The sequence below is a fragment of the Lutra lutra genome, chromosome 3 (genome assembly GCF_902655055.1).
Source record: "Lutra lutra chromosome 3, mLutLut1.2, whole genome shotgun sequence".
Taxonomy (NCBI): Eukaryota; Metazoa; Chordata; class Mammalia; order Carnivora; family Mustelidae; genus Lutra; species Lutra lutra.
The window spans coordinates 142,190,123-142,217,540 of record NC_062280.1 but is presented as its reverse complement, the minus strand read 5'-3'; the positions used below and the strand labels follow the sequence as shown (position 1 = coordinate 142,217,540).

Genomic DNA, 27,418 nt, shown 5'->3' with positions numbered 1-27,418 from the left:
GTAAATCAGAGAGGGAGACGAACCATGAGAGACTGTAGACTCTAAGAAACAAACTGAGGGTTTTGGAAGGGAGGGTGTGGGAGGGTTGGATGAGTCTGGTAGTGGGTATTAAGGAGGGCACATATTGCATGGAGCACTGGGTGTGGTACATAAACAATGAATCTTGGAATGCTAAAAAAATAAAATTTAATTTAAATAAAACACATACATTTTCCCCAAAGAAGACATACAGATGGCCAGCAAACACAAAAAATGATGCTTAAAATCAGTAATAATCAGAGAAATTCATATCAAAACCTCAGTGAGGTATCATCTCACACCTGTTAGAATGACTACAATAATTTAAAAAACAAGAAATAGCAATAATTGTTAATAGTGTGGAGAACAGGGAAACCTCATTCACTGTTGGTAGGAATTTAACGTGGTACAGCCTTGGTGGAAAACCTTCTGAATGTTCCTCAATAAGTTAAAAATAGAAGTACCATATCATGTAATAGATCCACCATTGAGTATTTACCCAAAGAAAACAAAAAACACTAATTTGAAAAATATATATGCTCTCTTATATTTATGGAAGCATTATTAACAATAACTAAGATATAAAAGTGTCATTTACAATAGCTAAGATATGGCAGTAACCTGGGTGTCCATCAAAAGGCAAACGGTTAAGAAAGACGTGGTATACACACACACAATGGAATAGGAGATCTTGCCATCTGTAACATGCATGAACCTAGGGGCTATTATGCAAAGTGAAATAAGCCAGACTGACAAAGACAAATAAATACCATATGATTTCACTCATGTGGAACCCAAAAAAAAGGAGTAAACAAAAACAGAGTCAGACCTACAGATACAGGAAACTGATGGTTGCCAGAGAGGAGGGGGTGAGGAGATGGGAAAAATGAGGGAAGGAGAGAGGGAGATATAGGCTTCCATTGATGGAATGAGTAAGTCGCAGGAATAAAAGGCAGAGCATACAGCATATAGTCAATAATATTGTAATACTGATGCAGGTGACAGGCACAGGTATACCTGTGGCAAGCACAGCATATACTTCTCAAATCACAATGCTGTAATCTGAAGTTAATGCAACACTGTGTTTCAACTATCCTCAAAAAATTATTTAAAAACAATAAACAGAAACCAAAAGCAAAGAACCACCTAAAAACTCAAACCCTAATGTCTTGCTCAAAAATTATGCTTATTTCACATTGTAATTATTTTTCTTTTCTGAGTCAGTGATTTTTGTTTGTATTAATACTGTACTGAATGAATTTTATTCTGAAAAAAATTACTTTGAAATTGTGTCATCACAAAATAGAAATTAAATTCATAAGTACATCTACTGAGCTTCTTTCTTCCTCTGATAATTTCCTTCTGTCCCCAGGTTCTAGCATAATGTGCAAAATTTAGCAGTTCAATAAAATTAAAAAATACATACAATGATGGTTCCAAGCCCCCAAACATTAACATTTAAGAGCAGTGTATGTCCATTTTCTAGTATCAATGAGTCCAGCCATCTCTCACCACCTCGGTCCAGCCCGCCATCATCTTTTACCCGAATTAGTACAGCAGCCTCCCTACTAACCTCCCTACTGCTTCCCTTGCTCCGTATAATTTCTTTTCAACAAATGTGATGCTATTACACATGTATTACATCGTGCCACTCCTTAGCCCAAACTTTCCAATGGCTTCCCAGTTCCTTCAGAGGAAATAAAAGTTAAAGCCTTACAATGGCCCATAGTCCTATGTTATGTGACCATTCACTACCTCTTTGCTTCATTTCCTACTATTCTGCTTCTTTCTGCAAGTGACGTACATCATTTCACTCATGCTTCATTGCCCAAAGCATGTTATATGCCCATGCCCAACATACAATCCTACCTTGTACCTGAAAGCAAAAATCAAAATTTTAATTAAAAGCTTCGGCTTCTACAAGTTAAACATTTTTATATGTTGTGCATGATTTGTATTTCTCCTTAAATGGATTATCTGTTTATCCATCAGGAGTTTTAGGATTTTAGCAACACTTAGTTCATTCTTAATTGTAACCAGAGCCCTAGTAAAGCATACTTCTAACCACAGTTCCCACTCAATTTGAAACAGCTCTCTTAATACCCTATACTGGGGGGCTCCTTTTCCTGATTTTCTCTTTCCTTTTTATAGCCCCGTACAGAGATCTAATAGTGGCTTTTTTTTTTTTCCTGCTTCTATATAGACAAATAATACAGCCCTCCCTCAAAATTTCTGGACCTCCTCTAAAAGCCCCAAGTTTCCACATTAATTTCATCATTCTCCGTCTGCCACACTTACTTCCATCTCTCAGTGAGCAGCTTATCTTTATGACTAGTGTTTCCTTTTGCAGATCTACCAATCCACAAACTTTGTAAAGAGAGCTCTTTACATATCCAAGAGTGTTTTGGTACAGAAATTACAGAAATGATGGTAGAATGCTCACTGTCCACTCACTCACTGTCTTCAGTCTCTATTACTTGTAAGCCTAATTTTGCCAAAGTAGTAGTAGAAAGAAAAGCACTGACAAATTCCTAATATAACATATTTCATTTATTTTCTGAGTAAATATTTGTAAAAACGTGATGTGTAAAAAATGTTGTAAAGTGTTAGCCACATAATAGTCAAAAAATTAAATCTGAATCAAATGGAGAGTGGAACCCTATGCACATTGTTCATGGGATGTAGGGTATTTTTATATGAATCTTCTACTATCACTAATTGTCTTATCAGAAATTAAAAATAAGAACTTTAAGCATATATTCTTCAAATATTCTGCAATTTGTCTATCTTAACTTTTGACAAATTCACACTCTTTTGGTGAACATGAAAATTGTAATAGCTTACGTAATTAAAGTAAAAATTATCACCTGCCTAAAAGTGGTAGCAAGAGGGAGGAATTAATCTGTTACACAAAGTGCTTGCTTGGTTGAAGAGTATAAAGCTTTTGTTACAGTTTGCTAGGATTTCTGTAATTCAGAGACTTGGTTAGTTTCTAAGGAAATGTTAAAGGGGAACAGAATACCCTGATCTTCATATGAGTTCTTTTTATTCTTATGGGTCACCCATACAGTTAGGTGCACATGTTATCCAGGTATTAGCCATTAGAACAAAGAGAAGATTGCATATGCTCAAAATTATCCCCTGAAAATCCTTTGGTTCCCTAGTGAAGAGGCTGGAAGACACCTGGTAATGGGGGAAGAAGTTTAAAAAAGAATTTCAACAATGTTTTTCACAACCTAGGGGTCCTTGCAGCCGAAAGCGGAAGCAGTATTTTAAAAGCATTGTCACTTTATAGAATTTAAGTCAATGAAGGGAATACATCTTTTGTCCTCCTAAATTATTATTCTACTTCTTGAATCTTTTATCCCCTTGGCTGAGAAGGTATTGAGTTACATATGATGCAGTTCTACTACAGATTCTCTAAAAGACTTATGAGTGTAATTATATGCAATACTAATAAATTTATTATTTATTTAAACTTCCAAAAACCTGCATAATGAAAAATCATAGAAAAGTCTATAAACTGTAAATAAATGCAAAATCTGCAATCTGTAGAATCATGGCATTTTATTTCATACTTGAATGATTTATTAAAGGTCCAACTTTTATGAATATAGCATTTCTTTTCAAGGAGCAGTCAGCAGGAACATTCATAGGAGCACATAAGAGGCGCGAACATATTAGCCAGTGATTGTGATTTATACAAACTGAATATGTAAAAGCATTAAGAGTCAGACTTCAGCCAAAATTCCATATTTCTGCATTTTCAAGGTATGGCATTACCAAGAGTAGTGAATCTAAGAATGTTCTCAAGTTTCCTTACTTCTCTTGTAACAGTGAGCCAATTTGACTTCAGTCCAGTCATCTGGAATAGCTCTCTTTGCCTGTTACGAGCTGGGTTTGGTCCCTATGATGTTAGTGGGCCAGAGTGAGGCCACCTAGGACTTGAGTTGAGTCAGACCAGGGACTTGCCAGAATGCAGTAACACTGACCTAAAAGATGCTTTCCCTGTGTTGTTTCCTGAGATTTCTTGGTGGGTGGGGCCTGCAGTTGGACCGGATGTCTGCCCCAGTCCACTGCTGGGGCTGTGGTAGGACTCTTGTGTGTCTTCCCCTCTCCCCAGGGCAGGAGTCACTTTGGAGTGATGCTATCCCTGTCAGAGCTGTTTTGCACACTGCCAGGTTTGTGCTTCATTTAGATAGGCTCATACAAGAGCTTGTAGGAGGTAGTAGTTTTACAGGAGAACACGGGTGGTGCACACAGGGGTAGCAAGGTTGACACAGGTCTCTTTTGGGAGGGACCTGGATCCACTTTATTATTATTTTTTAAGATTTTATTTATTTGACAGCAAGAGAAATCACAAGTAGGCAGAGAAGCAGCAGAGAAAGAGGGAGAAGCAGGCTTCCTGCTGAGCAGAGAGGCCTGATGCAGGGCTGGATCCCAGGACCCTGAGATCATGACCTGAGCTGAAGGCAGAGGCTTGAACCCACTGAGTCACCCAGGCGCCCCTGGATCCACTTTAGAAAACTGTTGCCATAGTGCTGGAGGGGCAGATCTGCAGAAGAATGCAGGGAGCATCTGCTGTGGGATGAGACCTGAAGCCAAGGTCCAGCTGGATAGGTCAAGTTTGCAGGAGAATGCAGCAGGTAGGACACACTGTTAGCAGTGTAGATGGAGAAAGTTGGCCCTGTGCTTATTCCTGTAGGTGTCTGTGTGTCTAGGCTGGGGGTAGGGTAGGGAATGACACCCTCCACGTCCTTTGTTCCTGGAGAAGTGTCCTAAAGAACCCTGCTTTTCCAGATTAGTAAATAAGTCTCCTAAGGAGGTGGGATCATTCTGAGTAACAAATAATGACCTGACACCCATGTGCACATGTACACTCATACCAGTGCTATTAATATGATTTCAATGGCAGGAAGAGTGTTGGGGAGTTGGTGTAATGTATGTCCCAAAACATCCAAGCTCAGACAAGTCTTTGTGCAGTCCTGAGTGCCAAACAGTTTGTGATCTACCCTTAGTCAAAATTCTACAAGCCAGTAAAATGAAGTGCTGAGGTGTGGCTTGCCACAGAGACGCTAATGGTAGGAACAGGAAGGTTATCTTCTCCTAGCACTCGGGGGTCCAGAAACAACTGAAATGGTAAATGTTTGGAATTGATTTGAATGCATCAAGAGAGAACGGAGAAGACACTGGACTTCATTTTGTAGCTATAAGGAGTCAATGGTTGGGGGAAACCACAGGATTAATTTTTTGTTTTGTTTTTTAGAAAATAAGTACCTCGTAGAAGACAGATTTCCATATCTTTACTGTCCTGTTCTCAAGGATTTTCCCCCAGTTTAATATTTTTTTCTATTATCCTAATTCTGCAGAAAATTGGTGCTTATTCTAATTCCACATACTGAAAATTATTGCCGTAGATATGTTCCCAAAGCTCCAGTGGTATAGCCCAGAGACTGTAATGATCTCAGGCATCTGAAGTTGTTAAGAGATACTTAATAGGAATATCAAGAAATAAGAAACAAACTCCATCTTCCAAAGCTCACAGCCAATACATCCTTATTATGAAGAAGGAAAAATGTACACCTGCATAATCAGCAGGAAAGAAATGACAAACTGCATTTAGCTGGGTTAGAGTGTAAGATTACCCTGCACGCAAACCCAAGGATTCACACACACTGGAGATGCTTATCTGAGCTTGCTGATGTGATAATAAGCTAGAGCTTGTTTTAACAATTTTTTGTTTTCTGTAAGACAATTTTCCTGCTGACAGGAGAGGACTTGGCAGTTCCACCAAAACAAAAACAAAACAAAAACACACTCTTTAGAATTCACCAATGTCCTTCTCAGCACTGCCAAATCAAATCAATGTTTTCCTATTCTCACCTTACCTGATCTCACTGATCACTGTTGACCATACCCCTGCAAAGCTACCCTTTCACAAGCCTCTCTTGTTTATTTCTCTGACATTTTTTACAATGTTTTATTATTACCACCTCTTATAAAGGTTTCTCTTCCCATAATTCCACCATCTTGTCCTCAACTTTCTGTATTTTTTGGTTTAAACTCTTCATGATGCCAACTATGGCGTTGGTTATTCCCAGAACACCATGAACACTAGGCCCCCGTGCCTTTGTTTATGCTTCCTCCTCTGTCTGAAACTTCCTGCCCTCCACATTCTTTTCTTTCTGTAGAAACCACTTCCTTGGATGTCTAGGTCAGGTGTTACCTTGTGTGTCTGTGCTTAGCTATTGGCAGGCTAGTCTAGTGGATCCTTAGCTGGGAGAGCTTGCCTCTGTTCCATATAGTCTCTCATACTCCAAAAGGCTGTCCCAGGCTTGTTCCCATGGTGACAGCGAGATTCCAAAAATGAGAGTGGAAGTACAACTGGCTCCTGTAGCCTAAGCTCAGAACTGATACACTGTCCCTGCTAATACATTCTATTGGCCAAAGCAAGTCACAGAGCCAGACCAAGTTGAAGGGATAGAAGAATAAACTACACTTCTGCATGAACTGCATGGACATGGACACAAAGAGGAGATAAATTTGTATCCATTTTTGCAACATACCACATTTGCAAAAAGAAGAATATGACTGTGTTCTCATTACAATATTGTTCAAACCCCAAGAGCAGTATTTTCTTATTCACTTAATTGTATATGCCTATTTCTCTATAGCTGAAGATCCTACTTGAATGCAGGAGCCATGTTTTATTTATCTTTATATTCCTAGCACAAGTTCTGAATCCCAGTAAGTGCTCAATGTGAACTTAATAAAGCCTGATCCAGAATAAACGCATGACCTTCTCGATCTTAAATTAGCTTCTATAATTAACTGGAATTGTTTTGCAGAGTTAATAGTGGTCAATTTCTGGTCAACTGGAAAAACAATGTCAAAATCTCAATTTCATATTCTTAGATTTTTTACTATCTTTGTTCAGAACAGAGTTTCTCAAATATAAAAATTCTGGGCCCCTTTCAAATAAAAAAATATTCTAGTGAACTAAAATGTTGATGTGAATTAAATGTTGATGTGATTGGTATGATACTCAACATGCAAAAACATAAAATTGGTGTAATTCTTTTTTTTATTATGTTCTGTTAGTGTATAATACATCTTTAGTTTTAGAAGTAGTGTTCAGTTAATCATTGGTTGCATATAACACCCAGTGCTCATCACAGCACATGCCCTCCTTACTACCCATCAACTGTTACCCCATCCCCTCTGAAATCCTCAGTTTTTTTCCCAAGTTTTATTTATGTATTTGACCGAGAGAGAGAGAGAGAGAGAGAGAGAGAGAGCATAAGCAGGCAAGTGGCAGGCAGAGGAGGAGGGAGAAGCAGGCTCCCTTCTGTGCAGAGAGCCCAATGTGGGGCTCCATCCCAGGACCCTGAGATCACGACCTTAACATTGGTTAAGCAGATGTTTAACCAATTGAGTCACCCAGGCACCCCTAGAATTGGGTATAATTCTTATAGCTCTTCAATAGCATAAAACCAAAACAAATATAAAACAAAACTACAATACTGATAAAATTCCTATTAACATTATTTAATGAACAGATGATCTTGATTGCTGAAAATGAATCTGCTTAAAACAAGAAGAGGGTTTGATCTGTTACTGTCCAGGTTCATTTGAGTTGGGATTCCTATAATTAATGCTACAGAAGCATATATATTTGCCTATAAATGCAGGTGTACCTAAAAATCATTTTCTCCATTATTTCCATGGCTCAGTTTATTTTTTTAGCTATCATCTTCCAGGACAACAGAAACTTAATCTCAGGGTTAATTTATGGTCTGCCTTGCTTCTCCCCATGATTGTACCTAAGTTCTGTAGTTCTTAGATGGTACCAAAGCATAAGACAAAGACATAGGAATTCTGTGGGGACAGGGAGGGTAACTATCTGATATTCAAATCCTCTGTCCACACTCATGTTGTGGACAAGTCCATTGGTAGCACATGTGGGTCCCCAGGAAGAGTACTCTTGTTTCTGTCATTTTGTTCCTTTAGTTTTCCAGCACCTTCTTCCATATCTATGCCTGGCTGAAGCTTGGGAGTCCCCATTGTACTGTCAACAACTCCACTTTCCAGCTATGCTCAACAAACAAAATCTATGTGGGTTTTGCCACCTCTATTAGACTCTAACCCTGGGAGCAAAGCTCAGATACCTTCTACTCTCAGGTCCCCCAAATATAAGCAAAGGTTTTCCACCTCCTACATGTTCTGTGATTAAGATGTAATATAAAGTCCAAGTAGGATAAGACTCCACTAGCATCTCTTCTGTAAACAGTATGGACAGAAAGTATTTGTTAGGAGACTTCTAGTCCAAGATGGTGATGAATGAAGACTCCAAACTTCCTTCGTTCATGGAACACACCAAATGTATAGAACAGACCCCTATGTATAGAGCAATTCCTCTTGAGGAACTTTGGGCTAACAGAATAGCTTCTGTACAATAAAAGATATAAAAGAGGAGACAGAGACAAGGTAACAAAGGGAACCTCCAGCCTGCAGTGGGTAGGGATAGTACTGAAGGACTAGGAACAGACTCCCCTGTCCTATGCACAGCGGGGGAAAAAAAAGCCAAGGTTTAAAAGAGCAAACTAGCATATGAAAGACCCAGGTTTAAAACTGCCAGGTACTGATGGATCTGAGTGAATTCTGTCTGGGTCAGAGGGACTGGAATGCGACATGGTTTATTTTCCCCCTTCACCTTGAAAGCACAGAACAGAGTAGGATCAGGATGCCATAACCAGCTTGCCACTCTGTTGAGCCCCAGATTCACTAGCCCACACCAGCCCTGCTCATGCTGGGGCACAGAAATAAAGCTGTGATTTAGAAGAACAACTAGCATATAAAAAGGACAGCCCTAGAATTTTGCCAAATGGAGAGGGGAGCTGTGGGAATGCTCTCCGAGTGGGGGGGGGTGGCAGACACAGTTTACACTAACCCCCCACCTTAATAAATTAAGCAGGAGCAGAGACCACACACACTAGCCAACCTAACGCCTCAATGAGCCCTAGGTCCCAAAGCCCAAACCAGCCTTTGTCACCCAGGGGCACAAAAGAAAAGCCATGGTTTAAAAGAACAACTAGCGGAGCACCTAGGTGGCTCAGTGGGCTAAGGCTCTCTGCCTTCAGGTCAGGTCGTGATCTCAGGGTCCTGGGATGGGGCCCTGCATCGGGATCTCTGCTCAGCGTGGAGACTGCTTCCCCCTCTCTCTCTGCTGCTGCTCTGCCTACTTATGATCCCTGTCAAATAAATAAATAAAATCTTTAAAATAAATAAATAAATGGAAGAACAACTAGCATATAAAAAAAGCTGGTCCTAGACCTCTGCCAAACAGTGTCAGGGTAGGGGGCTTCTGAACCAGTCTCTGGGTGGAAGGGGTTGATGGACATGGTCTACACTCCATTCCCCACCTTGAAAGCACTAACAGTGCACAGTCTGAACATCTTAACTAGCCTGACTCTTCAGTGAGCTCCAGACCCCTACACCACACCAGCCCTGGCAATCTCACCAAGGCAGCCATAAAGCAACACACACCAGAACACTCCTGATCAGTGCTGACCACAGCTCCAGCCATCATGGCAATGTGACACAGGTGTGAACATCCAGGCCCACCCTACTTCAGCTCCAGGTGGCTTAGTAGGGCACCCCCAGGGCAGAACATTGCAGAACCTCTGGGTGATCCAGCTTCCTTGCCTAAGTGCCCACTGCATGAAGCACCCTGGCAACCCTAAGCCTGTGCTTGCATCAGTTCCAGCCACCTAGACAGGGGACCCCCTGCACAGAGTGCCCCCAGAATACTCCTGCCCATAGCCTTGGCTTTAGTCATCCAGCCAGGAAACCCTGCACTAAGCACCCTGGAATACCTTAGCTTGCAACAAATTCAGCTTCCTCAGTCCTACCAGGTTGCTCTCAGTGTGGAGAGTCCTGCACATCACCTGGTCCATGCATCACCTCAGTTCTAACCACCCTGTCAGGAAACCCTCTGCAGAGAGTCCCAGGACACCCCAGATAACACTACTTCAGCTCTCCTAAGTGCTTTCTATGAATAGAGCCTCAGGACACCCCATCTTGCATCCACTTTAGCTCTAGCAATCTGCCAAGGCACTGTGTGGAGAGCCGAGGATCCCAGTCCACACCAACCACAGCTCCAGGTAGTCAGCCAAAAAATGTCACCAACACAAATAGCTCTACAAAGGGGACAACCATACATGAGACCATTCCTTCAAGTTTTTGAGAAGTAGCTATTCCACCTAACCACAGAAACACAGAACATCAAGCAAACTAGGGAGACAGAGGAATATGCTTCAAAAGAAAGAATAAGAAAAAAATCTACAGAGAATGAAATGAAAAACAGATAAGAAATATGGCTGATAAAGAATATAAGTAATGATTGGAAAGATGCTCACCAGGCTGGAGCAAAGAATGGATGAACACAATGAGACCTTCAATGAGGGGACAGAAAATATGAAGAAGAACCAATCAGAATTGCATAATACAATAACTGAAATAAAAAATAGGAGAGGCCATCAGCAGAAGATTAGCAGAAGAACATATCAGTGATCTGGAAGACAGTGATGGAAACAACCAAGCTGAGTATTAAAAAAGAAAAACAGGGCGCCTGGGTGGCTCAGTGGGTTAAGCCGCTGCCTTCGGCTCAGGTCATGATCTCAGGGTCCTGGGATCGAGTCCCGCGTCGGGCTCTCTGCTCAGCAGGGAGCCTGCTTCCCTCTCTCTCTCTCTCTCTCTCTCTGCCTGCCTCTCTGTCTACTTGTGATCTCTCTCTGTCAAATAAATAAATAAAATCTTTAAAAAAAAAAAAAAGAAAAAGAAAAACAAGGAGAAAGGAAAAGAATGTTTAAAAATTGAGGCTAGGTTAAGAGTCCCTTGGAGCACTGGGAGTTATACACAACTAATGAATCGTTGAACACTACAACAAAAAATTATGATGCACTGAAGGTTGGCTAACTGAATATAATGAAAATTTTAAAAATAATTAATAGAATAAAATATAAAAGAAAATAAAATTATATTCATTAAGTCTCAATAAAAAATCCCTTGGACAACATCAAGCAAATAAACATGTGCATTATAAAGGTCTCAGAATAAGAGAGAACAGAGCAGAAAACTTACTTGAAGAAATAAATAGCAAAAATTTCCCTAAACTAGGAAAGGAAATAGACATCCAGGTTCAAGAAGTACAGAGAGCCTCAAAGAAGATGAACCCCAGGAGGTCCACAACATAACACATAATAAATGTCAAAGATTAAATATAAAAAGAGAATTTTTAAAGCAGAAATAGATGAGTTACCTACAAGGGAAACCCTATAAGGCTATCAGCTAATTTTTCAACAGAAACTTTGCAAGCCAGAAGGGAGTAGCATGATATATTCAAAGTACTAAAAAAAAAAAAACTTCAAGAATATGCTAAACAACAAGATTATCATTCAGATTTGAAAGATAAATAGAGTTTTCTACACAAACAAAAGATAAAGGAGCTTATGATCACTAAACCAGCTATACGGGAAATGTTAAAGGGTCTTTTTTTTTTTTTATATATAAGAAAACATTTCTGAAGGCTTTATTTACAAAAGCTTTAAAAACAAATAATACCCTCTGTTTTGCAAATAACGTTTTGTTTAAAAAGGACCACCCAGTTACAGCATTGTATTAAAGGGTCTTCTTTAATTGGAAAAGAATGGTCATGATTAGATGTGAGAAAACTATGAATAAAAAGATGTAAAATATGACAGTATATACATAAAACATGGAGCAGGAAGAAAAAAGAAAGTAATGAATATAAGAGAATATTAAGATATATTATATTAGAATGTGTTGGAACTTAAATGGCAATTTAATTACTGGTAACCACAGACCTAAAACTTACGATAGATACACAAAAAATAAAGAGAAAGAAAGCGAACTTAACACTATAGAAGCTCATCAATCACAAAGAGAGCAAGAGAAGAAAGTATGGAGAGGAACTACAAAAACACCCACAAAAGAAATAACAGAATGGCGATTAGTACATACCTATCAATAATTACATTAGTCTGTGCACAATTATCCCCCACAAAATAATTACTTTAAATGTAAGTGGCCTAAATGCTCCAAAACATAGGGTGACTGAATGGAAATGTCACCTATATGCTGCCTACATAAGACTCACTTTAGACTTAAAGACACATATAAACTAAAACTAAAGGGATGAGAAAACATTTATTATGCATATAGAAGTAGAAAAAAGCTGGGGCAGCAATACTTATATCACACAAAATAGACTTTAAAACAGACTGTAACAAGAGACAAAGGATATTACATAATGATAAAGGAATCGATCTAACAAGAGGATACAACAATTATAAATATCTACCCACCCAACACTGGAGCACCTAAATACATAAAGCAAATATTAATAGACATAAAGGGAGAAATTGATGGTAACCCAGTAATAGTAGGGGACTTTACAAACCAACATACATCAATGGATAGACCATTAGGTAGAAAATCCACAAGGAAATGATCTCTTTGAATGCATGTTGGACCACAAGAACATAATATATGTGTGTGTGTATATACATGTATACATATACACATATATGTGCGTATATATATACATATATACACACATATACATATATATACATATACATACACACATATACATACACACACACACATATATATACACATACATATACACACACACACACACACACACACAAACATTCCATCTAAAATCAACAAAATGCAATTTTCAAGTGCACTTGGAACATTCTCCAAGATAGGTCATATGTTAGGCCATAAAACGAGCCTCAATAAAGTTTTGAAGATTCACTTTCTTTTAAATTTGGTAGATTTATTTGATTTATTTATATAAATGTACAATTCATAGGTGCCTTTCTTATAATTTATTGAGAAAAAGTAAATATGCAAACACAATTTTAGAAGGATAGTGTGTGTAAGTTGGGGGAGGAACAGAGGGACAGGGAGAGAATGCAGGGCTCAATCTCATGACCCAGAGATCATGACCTGAGCCAAAACCAAGAGTCAGATGCTCAACCAACTGAGCCACCCAGGCACCACTAGACTTTTAAAGATTTAAAGCATACCATGCACCTATTCTAGTTACAACAGTAGAAATCAGTCAAAATAGAAATCAATTACAAGGAAAAAACTGTAAAAAACACAACTACATGGAGACTAAATAACACAATACTAAGCAACCAATTAGTCAGTAAATCAATTAAACAAGAATTTTTAAGAAATACATGAAGATGAGTGAAAATGAAAACTCAATGGTCCAAAATCTTTGGGATGCAGCAAAAGCAGTTCTAAGAGAAAAATATATGGCTACAGAGACCTACCTCAAGAAAAAAGAAAAAGCTCAAATAAGAAAATCAACTTTACAACTAAAACAGCAAAAAAAGAACAAAGCCCAAAGTGAGTAGAAGGAAGGAAATAATAAAGATCAGAATAGATGTAAATGACACAGAGACTTAAAAAAAAACAACAGAAATGAATCAATCAAACCAGAGGCTGTTTCTTTGAAAAGGTAAACAAAATCAATAAATTCTTAGGCATAAGAATTTCAATAAAAAAAGAAACAACCTAAATAATTAAATCAAAAATGAAAGAGGAGAAGTAATAACTGATACCACAGAAACACAAATTATGACAATACTATGGAAAATTTCATGCCAACAAACTGGAAAACCTAGAAAATAGATAAATTCTTAGAAAAATACAATCTTCCAAAATTGAGTCAGGAAAACATAACGAAATTTGATGAGACCAATTATTAGTAATCAAATTGAATCAATAATCAAGAAATTATCAAAAAATAAAAGTCTGGGGCCAGATGGTTTCACCGATGAATTCTCCAAACATTTAGATAAGAGTTAATGTGATACAACACATCAACAAAAGGATAAAATCAGGTTATCATATCAATAGGTACAGAAAAAGCATTTGATGAAATTCAACACCTGTTCATGACAGACTCTCAACAATGTGAGATTAGAGGGAACATACCTCAACATAATAAAGGCCATATATGAAAAACCCACCGCTAAATTCTTCTGATCTGTAGTCAGACGCGTTATCCATTGCGCCACTGGCCCTGTGCACCACCGCTAAACTCTTACTTAATGGTGGAAAACAGAGCTTTTCCTCTAACGTCAGAAACAAAACAAAGATGCCCACTCTCACAACTCTTATTCAACATAGTACTGGAAGTCACAGCCACAGCAATCAGACAAGAAAAAGAAATACAAGGCATCCAAATTGGTAAGAAAGAAGTAGGACTTACACTATTTTCAGATGACATGATGCTATACACAGAAAATCCTAAAGACTCCATTAAAAAACTAATAAAGGTGATAAACGCATTCAGTAAAGTTGCAGAATACAAAAATAATATACAGAAATTGGTAGCATTTCTATACACTAATAATGAAGAGTCAGGAAGAGAAATTAAGAAAACAATCCCATTTACAACTACACTAAAAAGAATACCTAGGAATAAACTTAACCAAGAGGTAAAATACCTGTATTCTTAAAACTATAAAACATTGATTAAGAAATTGAAGAGGACATAAATAAATGGTCTTGGATTGAAAGAATTAATTGGATTGCTAAATTCTTTAATTGAACAACCCAGTAAATTCTTAACTTGGATTGTTCAAATGTCTATACTACACAGAGCCATTTCAGATTCAATGCAATCCTTTTTTTTTTTTTTTTTTAATCAGAGAGAGTGAGAGAGCACAAGCAGGGGAAGAGGCAGGCAAAGGAAGAAGCAGGTTCCCTACTGAGCAAGGAGCCTGATCCAGGACTTGATCTCAGGACCTTAGTTAGGATCACCACCTGAGCCAAAGGCAGATGCTTAATCAACTGAGCCACCCAAATGTCCCCAGATTTAATGCAATTCTTATCAAAGTAACAGCAGAATTTTTCACAATACTAGAAAATTTGTGTGAGACCAAAAGATCCTGAATAGCCACAGCTATCTTGAGAAAGAAGAACAAACCTGGAAATATCACAATTCCAGATTTCAAGACATACTACAAAGCTATAATAACCAAAACAGTATGGTACTGGCACATAAAACTGACACACAGATCAATAGAATGGACTAGACACCCCCCAAATGTAGCCACATTTATATGGTCAATTAATCTATGACAAAGGAGGTAAGAATATATAATAGGGAAAAGACAGCCTCTTCAATAAATGATACTGTAAAAACTGGACAGCTACATACAAAATGATGAAACTGAACCACTTTCTTAATATCATACCCCAAAACCCAAAATGGATTAAAGACCTAAATGAGAGACCTGAAACCATAAAATTCCTAGAAGAAAACATATACAGTAATCTCTTTGACAGCAGCTGTAGAGACATTTTTCTAAGTATGTCTCCTTTAACAATGGAAATAAAAGCTAAAATAAACTATTGGGACTACACCAAAACAAAATTTTTTTTTCCATTGGAAAAGAAACTGCCAACAAAATTAAAAGACAACCTACTGAACAGAAGAAGATATTTGCAAATGATATAACCAATAAGGGCTTAGTATCTAAAATATATAAAGAATTCACCCAACTCAAACCCCCCAAAAAGTAATAATCCAATTAAAATGGGTAAAGGATCTAAACAGACATTTTCCCAAAGAAGACATACACATGGCCAGCAGACACATGAAAAGATGCTCAATATCGTTCACCATCAAGGAAATGCAAATCAAAACCACAATAAGATTTCAACTTAAACTTGTCAGAATGGCTAAAATGAAAGTCAAAAAAATAACAAGTGTTGGTAAAAATATGGACAAAGTAACCCTCATGCCCTGTTGGTGGGAATGTAAATGGATACAGCCACCATGGAAAACAGTATGGAGTTTCCTCACAAAATTAAATAGAGAAATAACACAGGATCCAATAATTCCACTACTGGCTATTTAGCTAAGAAAAGGAAAACACTAATTTGAAATGATATATGCATCCTATATTTATTGTAGCATAATTTGCAGTAGCACATGAGCAACCTAAGTGTCCATCCATAAAGAAGATTAAGAAGATGTGGCGCGCGCGCGCGCACACACACACACACACACACACACACACACACACACACACACACAGATTACACAGCCATAAAGAGGGGTGAAATCGTGTCATTTGCAACAATACGGATGGACCTAGAGGGTATTATGTTAAGTGAAATAAGTCAGACGAACGAGAAAGACAAATACCATGTAAAATCACTCATATGTGGAATCTAAAAAACAAACAAATTAATAAACAAAAAGAAGAATCAAACCTAGAAATACAGAAAACACACTGATGGTTGCCAGAAGGGAAGAGTTGGGGCGATGGACAAAATGGGTGAAAGAAAGCCAAGATATCAAAGCAACTCATGTGTACATCCGTAAATGAATACGGGAGAGGTGATATGCACACAGACACACACATAATAGAGCATTGCTCCACCATAAAAAAAGAACGGAATCTTGCCATTTGCAACAATGTAGATGGTCCTAGTGGGTATAATGCTAAGTGAAATAAGTCAGACAGAGAAAGATAAATACCATATGATTTTACTCATATGTGGGATTTAAGATACAAATGAACAAAGAAAAAAGAGAAACAAAAAATCAGACTTAAATATAGAGAACAAACTAGTGGTTGCTAAAGAGGAGATAGATGGGGATGGGTGAAATAGGTTAAGGGGACTACAGAGTACACTTATCTTGATGAGTACTGAGTAATGTATAGAATTGTTGAATCATGCTGTATACCTGAAACAAATATGACACTATATGTTAATTATACTTCAATAAAAAAAATACCCAAATGTTTTTACTTTATTTACATTAAGAAAATTTCTCAAAAGACAAGATAACACAAGGAGTTATTGGACATTATATAAAAAATTAAAGATATACTGTATATTGGCTAATCAAATTTAAATTAAAAAATAAAAAATAATAATTAAAGTTAATATTTTTAAGTGATAATATTTTATTTTCCATGTGCCTAGAGCTGAAAGCACTGCACCACACCAGTTAAGGAAATAACGTCTCCACCTGGAATACCTTGGTTTAAACCCCAACACTAACACACAATTAGATGGTCTAGGTTGGGCTCTGTTGGGCTAACAAACCCTAAAATCTCAGAGGTTAGATTCAGTGAGAAATTGTTGCTCATCATGAGAAGTGCGATGTGATTTATTTCTCATGGAGTGGCTCTGCTGGCAGTTCTTCCCCAAGGGATGAGTCAGAGACTCATGTTTCTTTAATCTCACAGCTCTGACACCTTCAACAAATGACCTCAATGTGGTCATGGAAAGGGAAAAAGGGAATATGATGGTTTGTGACTGTGCTTTATAGCCAGACCTGCAAATAACATAAATCATCTCTGTCCACACTTCACCAACTAAAATCAATCATATAGCTCCTACCTAGCCATAGGGCAAACCGGGAAATGTAGCCTTTTGGTGTGCTTTGGAAAGAGTTCATGGGTTTCAGTGAACATGTAATATTGCTAACCATGTAAACTTGGCCAAGCTATTGAATTCCTTTGTGCCTCACTTTCCTTGTCTATAAAATGGGTATAAGTTATCTCACTGGCTTTTTATTAAGGTTAAATGAGTTACTATCTTTAATCACTTGGAATCACATTTTGACCACAGGCATCTGATTCATGTGTTCCGTCATATATAATCATAACTCTGAAGAGCAAATATTATTACCTCCATATTTGGAGAAGAGGAAAGAGATAGAAACTATATGACTTGCCTACAATTACACAGTTGCTTTATTAGTAAGGGTTCTTTAGAGAAACCAAAACAACAGGATTTATTTATACAGTTAGAGAAACAAATCTATTGTAAGACGTTGGCCCATGTGATTACGGGGACTGATAATTCCAAATCTGCAGTATGTGCCAGCAGGCTTGAGACTCAGGAGAATTAATGGTACAAATGAAGTCCAAAATCTGGCAAGCGAAGAATTCCCTCTCATTCACAAGAAGGTCAGTTTTTGTTCACACTGTTTTTTGACTAATTAGATGAGGTCTACATATATCATAGAGGACAATCTACCTCACCAATTAAAATGTTAATCTCACCTAAAAACATCCTTGTAAAAACACCAGAATATTGTTTAACCAAATTGTCTGGTACCTTGTGGCCCAGTCAACACATAAAATCAACCATCATAACACAATTAAAAAAATAAAAATTTAAAAACTCAAATTTCTACTAAAAAAAAAATTAACCATCACAGTTGCCAAATGTCAAAACATTCAGAACCTTTCTTGAGTCTTCTGATCCATCCACAGTTTTAATTTTTAAGTTAAAAAAATTAACCATCACAGTTGCCAGATGTCGAAACATTCAGAACCTTTCTCAAGTCTTCTGATCCATCTACAGTTTTAATGCCCCACATAGAAGCTGATCTATAGATAGATGATTCTTTCATCTGTTCAAGAATTTTTTTTTCAATCACTTATACTTTTCAGGGCACAGAAAAAAGAATGACAAACAAAATGACCCAGACTCTGACTTCATAAAATTTATAAGTAATAGTAAAGTCACTTACTTGTACAACTTTTGTGTCATCACCCTTCCCACCCCTGTTGTCACTTATATTTACACACATGCATAAACACATTCGAGTGGAGATCTGACTGGTACTTCCTGCTGAGTGTTTCAGAAATTCCCCCACAGCCCCAAAGGTTCAAACACCACATAAAAAATAATGGCAAAGCAGGCATTTTGTTCATTCTTGGGGGAGAAAAGGTTGGTTTCCGTGCACCTGTTCAAACCTGAAAGGTCACATTTTGGTCTTAATCACTGCTTAGTATAACCAAAAATTTCCTAAACTGAGAACACTTAGAAACTGAGAACTTCAAAGGTCTATAGGCTCTCTGGCACCAGGCTGGTTCAGCTAGCTCATAAATACTTCTAATTGGCATTTACTCCCTTATATTGATTTAACTCTTGGAGCCAAACAGGATCCCAAAGTGTACAAATCAATTCTATCATTACCCTGGTGAGTAAGGGGAAGAGAGAAGTCATTTTCAATCTAAACTTTGCAAATGAAAGCACTGATCTGAAGCACTTTTAATCTAACAAAATAACTATGCTTAATGTAGGTGTTTGCATCTTCTATGATGTAAACTCAAATCTGGAGAAGGAGAACCTTGTCTAACTTGCTTTTGTAGGCAAAGCACAACTTTAAGAAGAAAGGAAATATAGTTGATTCAGGATCAACAAACATTAATGGACATCTATAATATGAATAGACACCATATTCTCCAGTATAAAGATTAGGATACATCATCTAGTGCATAAATAATCTGAATTAAAAATCTAACGTGAAAATCTTACAAATGAAGGAAAATGGTTTGCATATGGTTTCACATGTAATGAAGTGCTATTATTGAAAAGGGAAAAAAAGAATACTGTTTCAGAAAACCCTACATAGTCTCTATTACTGCGGTCTCTTCTAGACGGTTTCAGAAAACCCTACATAGTCTCTATTACTGTGGTCTCTTCTAGGCACTTAACGTACAGTGTCTCAACTCATTTTGAGATTAGTTTAAAAATTAATGATTCATGAAAAGAGTAAATAGGATTAATAAATGATATAAAAGAATCTGATTCAACGTTTATCGACCACTTAACTATAAGCCAGATAAAAAGTATACAAAAATAGGCAAACAGACCCTAAACTCAAACAGTTTATAATTGAATGATAGGAAACACACTCAAGTAATTACTGAGACATGAGGCAGATTATGGTGAGTGCCCTTGGAAGTATCCCCAATTTGGACAACAATCTTTCCTGGTAGATTTGGGGAGCCAGACATGTTGCTGCTTTAACAATTCCCCAACATTCAGATCACAGAACAGGAAAATTCCAAGTGAAACAGGTTTATTAAAGATTTTTACCAAAAAAAAAAATTACAGAGACTGTTTTGATGTTAGTTTCAGAGTATGGCACTTAAACTCCATTGTTCTTGTGCCCAAGTTCACAGAACTGGGTTACAGATCATTGTTTAAGCTCATTTGATGAACTCCTCCCTCCTCCATCCTCTAAGCTTATCGACGGTGTCCTGTACCAAATGATCATCTAGAATTGTCACCTTAAAACTCATCCTTTCTTACCCTCTGCCTGTTAATTATCAATAGGGAACAGGTCATGAGAACAGGATGCTTAAGTAGTTTGTGAGGCACAGACTTGTACCCCTGGGGCTAATAACACATTATATGTTTAAAAAAAAAAAAAAGTAGTTTGTGAGGATGAGCACAATGCTGAAGTCCATGGGCTTTGTTGTACCCACACTAGAGCTGAGTGTAAATGCAGAGTCTGGACTTCCTTGTCTAGCAAAGGCCAGAGGAGAAGGATATGTAAAATGCCTGAGTCCAGCAAAGGGAAACAACAGAAAGTTTTTGTGAAGCAGATGGCATTTAAGGTGTTGAAAAGCTGGTAGGATTAAGGTGAGGGGATGTTGGAGGAGTGCTTTCTAGGCAGAGAGAAGGGCCAACAAAGCAGCAGAAGCAGGAAAATATGACCAAGGAATTATAAGCAGACTCATCAAAATAATGTAAGTTTACCCCCCCAAAAAAGGAAAAAACAAAACTAGAAACATTGACTCAAGCACCATTCTACAGGGCTTCATACTCAATTTAAAGGCTTTATACCTAATTTTGTGTAAAACTATGCATCTTAGCCCACAAACTTCCATGTATAAGCAACATGACTTGATTTCAATCATTCAACTTCATTTCTAGTTCAAGGTCCACTCTGCTGAACAGGCCAGAGATTTGAATCACCCCCCCACCCCCAGTGTTCCTCTCCTTTTCTCTCCTTGAGAGGGTGAGTTCAGGGTTTGCATTATGCCTAGGAATTGGGAAGGCACCGGATTACTGGATCCTTGAGTCTACCGTCCAATTTATTACAAAGATAGCCCTTCCTAGCTTGCCAGCCAATGAGGTTCCTTCAAAAGACTGATTATTGCCCTATCTAATATAACATATGCCACCCCTACCACTCCACATTCCCAGCACTGATGCTGAGAAGTCCAGGTTCCCCCTCTCTAGAAGTTTACAAATTTTTCTGATTCTTTGCAACTATTGGTAGCACTAGTTGGAAAGTAGAGCATGTCCTTACTACTACCACCATCACCATACACCCCTTCCTTCTAGTCCAGAGTGGAATTGCCCTTTAGTCTGGGACAATCTTGACTCCTCCAAGTTTGTGATCAGGAAACTATAAATAATCTGAGCTATGTTCTAGGGTTTAGGCTTTGGGGGAAAAAAATATGGAAGACTCCCTGGTCGTTTCTATTTTTAGTTTTATCTCCTCTCTGCCCTGAGACAATGAGCAAGAGGACTAGTTAACTGATGGAATGAGGAGAAAAGAGAAATCAAGGGAAAGGAAAAATATTTAATATATAAAATTATTATTCCATTAAATCTATATGCAATGGAGGATATAGAAGTCATTGTGGGTTTAAAAGCTTTATAATAATCATTCTGGAAGCAGAGTGCAAGGTGGATTGGAGGAAGTAGAAACAAAAATGTTATAACTGGTTACAATAAGGCAGGCCAGTGGCAGTGAGATGGAAAGGGAAGACAAATATTTGAGATTCCAAAAAGCTAAAACCATTAGGACTTAGCCCATGACCCAATAAACATGAAGAGATTAAAAAAAAAATGAAGCAGTTATTAACAGGATGCTGGGGGGAATAATGATGGCATTCTGAAGAAGAAAAATCAAACAGTGTAAGAGCTTATTCACAGAAGAAAAGCAAATTCCATTTTGATGTTCCAGATGTCAATATCATCATTCAATGAGGATTCCCTAGAAGTGTCTGGAAATCAGAATCATGGCTCAGGGAAGACCTCACACAAGGTGCATCAATTCTTTTATGGAAACAAGTCTTATGTGAATCAACTAGCTCTATTCAAACAAGTTATGATAGTCTAGAAGTACAGAAGGGCATCGGTGGTTGTAGGAAATGATTCTTTGTACATGGTGATAAGAAGAACATGTGAATTTAGAAGCTGGAAGAAAACAGGAGAAACAAAAAGCAGAGATTAGAGAGATGAAAGACCTAAGAAGAAAGAGTGGCCATTTGTGTGAAGGGCTTCAGAACCTTCTAAACTCAGAATCAAAGGAAAGTCAAAGAATATGGAAATGTGAAAGTCACTGGATGCTTTCCCAAGGCTGATGTCAGCAAGATAGTGTGGCGTGGAGACGTACTGCAAGAGACTTGAACTTGCACATATGGTGTGGAGACCCTCTTTCAGAAAATCTGGTGTCAGTGGAGTGGAAGAAATGAGGTTATAAAACTTATTCAGAAGGAATGGTACAATGAAGGAGACAAAAGAACAACTCTAACTCTTCTACAAATTCTTCAGACCTTAGTTAAACTAGCCCCTACTCTATGACTTCGGGATGTTTGTAGACTCCGTTATAAATACCTGCAATGTTCTTTCTCTGTCCTTCCCTCCTTAACCTAAGCATCCATTTTCTCATTTGTAAATTGGGACTAATAATACCTACCTTAAATGTTATGAAGAAAATAAATCAGGCCGCAAAAGGGCCTAGATCAGAGCCTGACACATAGTAGGTAGGTAGACAGCAATAGTATTTTACTGAGAGTTGTACTTACCACAAAAATATAACTCACACAAAACTACCATAGGGCAGTAGAAGACTATTATTCATATTGTTAATATTGCAGAAGCTATGACTGGTACAGTGTCAGGTTGCTTATTCCCCTGGGGAGAAAAGAATTGCCTAAAAGCAGAGCCTTGCCCAAGGCAGACATGGTGAGAAATGGACCCAAGGGAGTGACAACTGCAAGAGGTGCTTATGAGCGAGTGTCTCCATTAGCTTTGTGAAGCCTCCTCCAGTAATCCTAAATTACATGAAAACTTCACTTCAAAATGCATGTTCTGGTCCCCTCTTCCAAAAACTGGAAGAACATTAATTTGACCTTCCATTTCCCAGAACGTTTTGGTAGCACTAGGAAGTAATGTAGCCCAAGTTGGTAAGGCTCTGGGCAGGAATTGGAGGACCATTCCTTGTTCTGCCCCTATCCAGCTGAGAGACCTTGGACCAGTCATTTAACCTGTTTAGTCATCAATTTATTTGTCTATAAAACGAAATGAATAGACTAGATCATTGGTTCTCCTCAGGGACAGCACTGCTGCCAGAGGGGATATTCGGGCCATGTGTGGGAGAAGTTCTGGTTGTCACAGGATTGGACAGCGGTCATGGTATTAGCAAGTGTGGACAGGGATGCGGGATGTCCTGCAAGGCTTAACACAGTCGGCAACAATCAGGAGTTGTCCTACATCCTGCATGACTTTCTAGTGTCCCTCTGACACTGAGGTATGTGACGGGCTTTATTATAATTAATTAGCCTAGAACCTGTTTCACATGTAAAAAGAGAATATTTTTGCATAATTAAAAAAATGTATGTACTTGAGAGCAAGCAAGTGAGAGCACGCACAAGCAGGGGGGAGGGGCAGAGGGAGAACCAGACTCCCCAGTGAGCAGGGAGCCTGATGTGGGGCTCGATCCCAGGACCCCAAGATCATAGCCTGAGCCAAAGGCAGCCATTTAACCAACTGAGCCACCCAGGCTCCCCTCTTTGCATAGTTTTTATATATACTGGTTCAAATAGTTTCTATCCCAATACCTACCTATGCTTCTGCACTTGTATTGTACAGAATGGCTCCTGATCTTCTTTTAAATCTTACTTACTCTAAGTACTACAAGTTCTTGGCTACTTCAGTATGTCTTCCATCACCATACTTGTGAATATATTGTCATCCATTACTCTCATTTTATTTCTCTTCTAGTTAGGACATTTTTAATTGTACACGTATATACATTACTTGTCTGTGAATCTTATTTTAGGGTAGGACAGGGGTGTTGCAAAAGGTTTGCTATAAAAGTGTTCTTGGGTCCCAAATGTTGAAAGTCACTAGACCAGATGTTCTGATGTCCCTCCTTCCTCTCAAACTCCGTGACACATCATTCGTCCACATTGTCTTCTGCGGAGGGCAACTACAGGGAAAGAGTTGCATATCTTACTTGTTGCAACATTCTATACTGCACTGAACTTGAATGTATGCTCAACTGTGGTGATGTGGCTATTTACCTGTCCCCCTACAACCAGCCATCCAATACCTGAATAACCTAAGTAAACCATCAACAAATAATGGAAACTGAGCTAATCCACATTCATATTTACTACCAATTTCTTGTCACTTACACAAGACATATTCGGGGCATGTCAATTATGCTAATTTCCAGGGAAGAGGACTCTCCTATTAATAGTTCTTGCAACCTCATGCCCAGCTTACTCTGCCTCAGTGAGCTTCCACATCCTGTTCCTCTTGAAAGATTTCTTAATTTGTTTTGCTACCAAAAGAGATAAGGGAAACTATTTTTCAAGAAAAACAGGAACTTTTGATAGAGTTGAAATGACATGTCAGATACAGATAGCTGAAATAAGTTGTGTTTGGTTACTGTCTATGTTTCTCAAGGAAAATAATCACCTCTGGGACTCATATGCGATTCTGCGGTGCCTGAACAATCGAAGTCATTTATTTTTGTTTCACCTCTGAAAAACATAGCCATGGCAGCAAGGACAGAAGCAATGCATATTTTAAAGATTGAGCATTTCACTCCCTCCCCTTTTATTTTGCAAAACAAAGATGTCTTTATTTTTCTATAACCAGATTAAATTTCCATTTTTACCCATTTACACTTCCAACTGATGGCATGATACTTGATAATTAACTCAATTCTAAGTAAAGTCTGTCGAATCCAGTGATGTCTTAATCATTTGGGGTTTAAAACTTAGTTTCTTTTAGAATTTTCTCCACACCTTATCCTGCAGGGTATAACATTGGTAAAGAGGGAGTTATCTATTCCTCTAACTTAATTTGTTCTATGATAGCCTATACAAAAGTCATGGGAACCTCCTAATATTAGTGTCTCCTGGAAAGCCACTTCTTCATCAGAATTGTACTATCCATATTGCTACCTTTAGGTGTGTTACCCAGCCGTGACCCTATGGCCCCTTCTGGGTTCTTCCTGTTCTCAGCATCTCATTCAAACCACTCTTTAGCACCAAGGAAATATCTGTTTCCCACACCCCACTGGAGGCAGAGAAAATTTAGACCCACCTGCCCAAGTTGCTGCATGCAGCCATCTCTGTTCTGATGAGTTGTCATGACTCCAGGATGCTTCTATGGGAACAAGCATCTCCAGAGCACAATGACCACCAAGGCTGCCATTTAGCTCCTTTACTCTTGGATTCCAAATTTAAAGAGTAAGATTCCTTCATCCCTGACCCATGAACAGAACTTGGCACATAAGAATGCCATATGAGAAAGATGCACAGATGTATCTCCCAGTCTGTCTGTATCTCTCTCTCTCTCTTTCCCTCTCCCACCTCCAACTCCATGGGTACCCATGTAGTTTTTGATTGGTAATTGAGGAAAAAGAGTTATCTCATTCATTATCCTTTTCAGATACAATTCTGTGTCACTTGTAATAGCCCAAAATGAAAACCTTCCATGTCCAAATATATAGAAGTAGAAAACTCCAGTACTTTCCTGTGATTCAATAGCATTCAGTCACTAGCAATTGTGTTGAGTAAGGGGATTCGCAATACAAAGAAATACTTGCAAAAGAAAAGTTAAATTAAAAAATAAGTGTAAAATATACACCAGATTTCAAAGACTTGGTATAAGGAAAAAGAATATAAAATACCTCACTGATAATTTTTATACTAATTACATGTCGAAATGATAATATTTTGAATGCATTAAGTTAAGTAATTTTTTAAAATTAATTTCACCCTAACCCTAACACTCTGAAGGGTTTGAAGCGGCGGCGGGGGGGTGGGAGGTTGGGGGAACCAGGTGGTGGGTATTGGAGAGGGCACGGATTGCATGGAGCACTGGGTGTGGTGCAAAAACAAGGAATACTGTTACGCTGAAAATTTTAAAAAAAATTAATTTCACCTGCTTAGCCTTTCTAATGTGACTAGAAGAAGATTTAAAATCCCGTATGTGGCTCAAATTGTATTTCTTTTAGGACAGTGCTATTCTAGAGATTGACCCCCAACAGAAAGATCAGTGCTATTGTGCTTCAGTACACACACGTATACACATAAAGTGAACCACCCCCAACACAATGATGCTTTCAACAGATACCTCCACCTTTCTTAAAGGTGCTTTCTTTTCTCTTACTTTTTCTGTTATTCTAAGCACACAGAGTGAAGGCTTCTGATAGATGTGGAGCTCTCCTGAACTCCTTACTTGAGGGTTCGGTGACATCCACTGTCTCTCCCCTAGGGAGAGCACCTGGACCCCGTTTCTAGGAGGTCGGCAGCAGTTATCAAGGGGTGAGCTGCCCCCGAAGAGCAGCAGGCCCCTGAATCTGAGTGGGCAGAGCAATAGGAAGTGTTTTCAAATGCTAATATTAAATATGGATGGTTTCTGAATTTAAAAACTACATAATTATAACCTTTTTACCTGATTCATTGTTTATTAGTCCCCTATAACATTCTGTTCAGAGGATACATTCAAAGCAAATGCCACAAATCCTAAAAATCTCTTTATAAGACAGCTCTGAACATCTACCTGAGGTGAGGTCATCGACAGGAGACATAGCCTGTAACTTCAAAGGGCTCCTGCTGGGAGAGAAGGACTCAGAGGACAGAGGTAGGAGGAGAGGCCCCACTTGACCCAGGGACCCAGACGCTGTCCTGTTATGGGGACTCAGCCCAAGGCTCAGGCCACTTGGACACAGAAGTGACAAGAAAAATGAATTATTCAGCCAATGCTGTTAGCTGGGGCTTTCAGTAACTGATTTGTTGTTACTGTCATTTTTCTTAAGGGGAATTGCACAAGTCAGCAAAATACAGAAAATGAAGCTTCCTCTCTGAGCATCACACCCCAAACATACCCTCATTAAAAGCACATCAATTCTACAGGCTGTCATCCAACCACCAGCAAGCGAATTCCCTGTGCTCCTTTATTAAGACGTGCACGTTTTTGTATTTCATCTCTTCTAAGGAGTGCTATTATTCACCAAAAGATGATCTACAAATTATTTATGGTTTATTTTCGGAAGCCATGAGCTCATTTAATTTACAGTGAAGGAAGAGCTATAACTGTGTAAAGGGAACAACATTTCATTTCTCAAAACTCTGCCTTTGCTAAATGACAGCCTCACCATCTGCATTTGCCCTGCGGGTTTCTCTTGAGCTATGTCTCTAACCATATTAGCAGAGCATTTGCCAGCTGTCCAACTGCCCCCAGGTAGAAAGACCTCCATTTTTCG

General features: G+C 38.4%; 1 long non-coding RNA gene across 1 annotated transcript; it reads right to left on the bottom strand.

Moving 5' to 3' along the window:
* LOC125096413 (uncharacterized) lies at positions 1–26,079 on the bottom strand. Its single transcript, XR_007126177.1, has 3 exons — positions 25,941–26,079; positions 24,248–24,256; positions 1–41 (listed from the first exon to the last, which is right to left on the bottom strand). It is a non-coding gene; the product is annotated as an uncharacterized LOC125096413 (long non-coding RNA).
* Between the last annotated feature and the right edge of the window lie 1,339 nt (positions 26,080–27,418).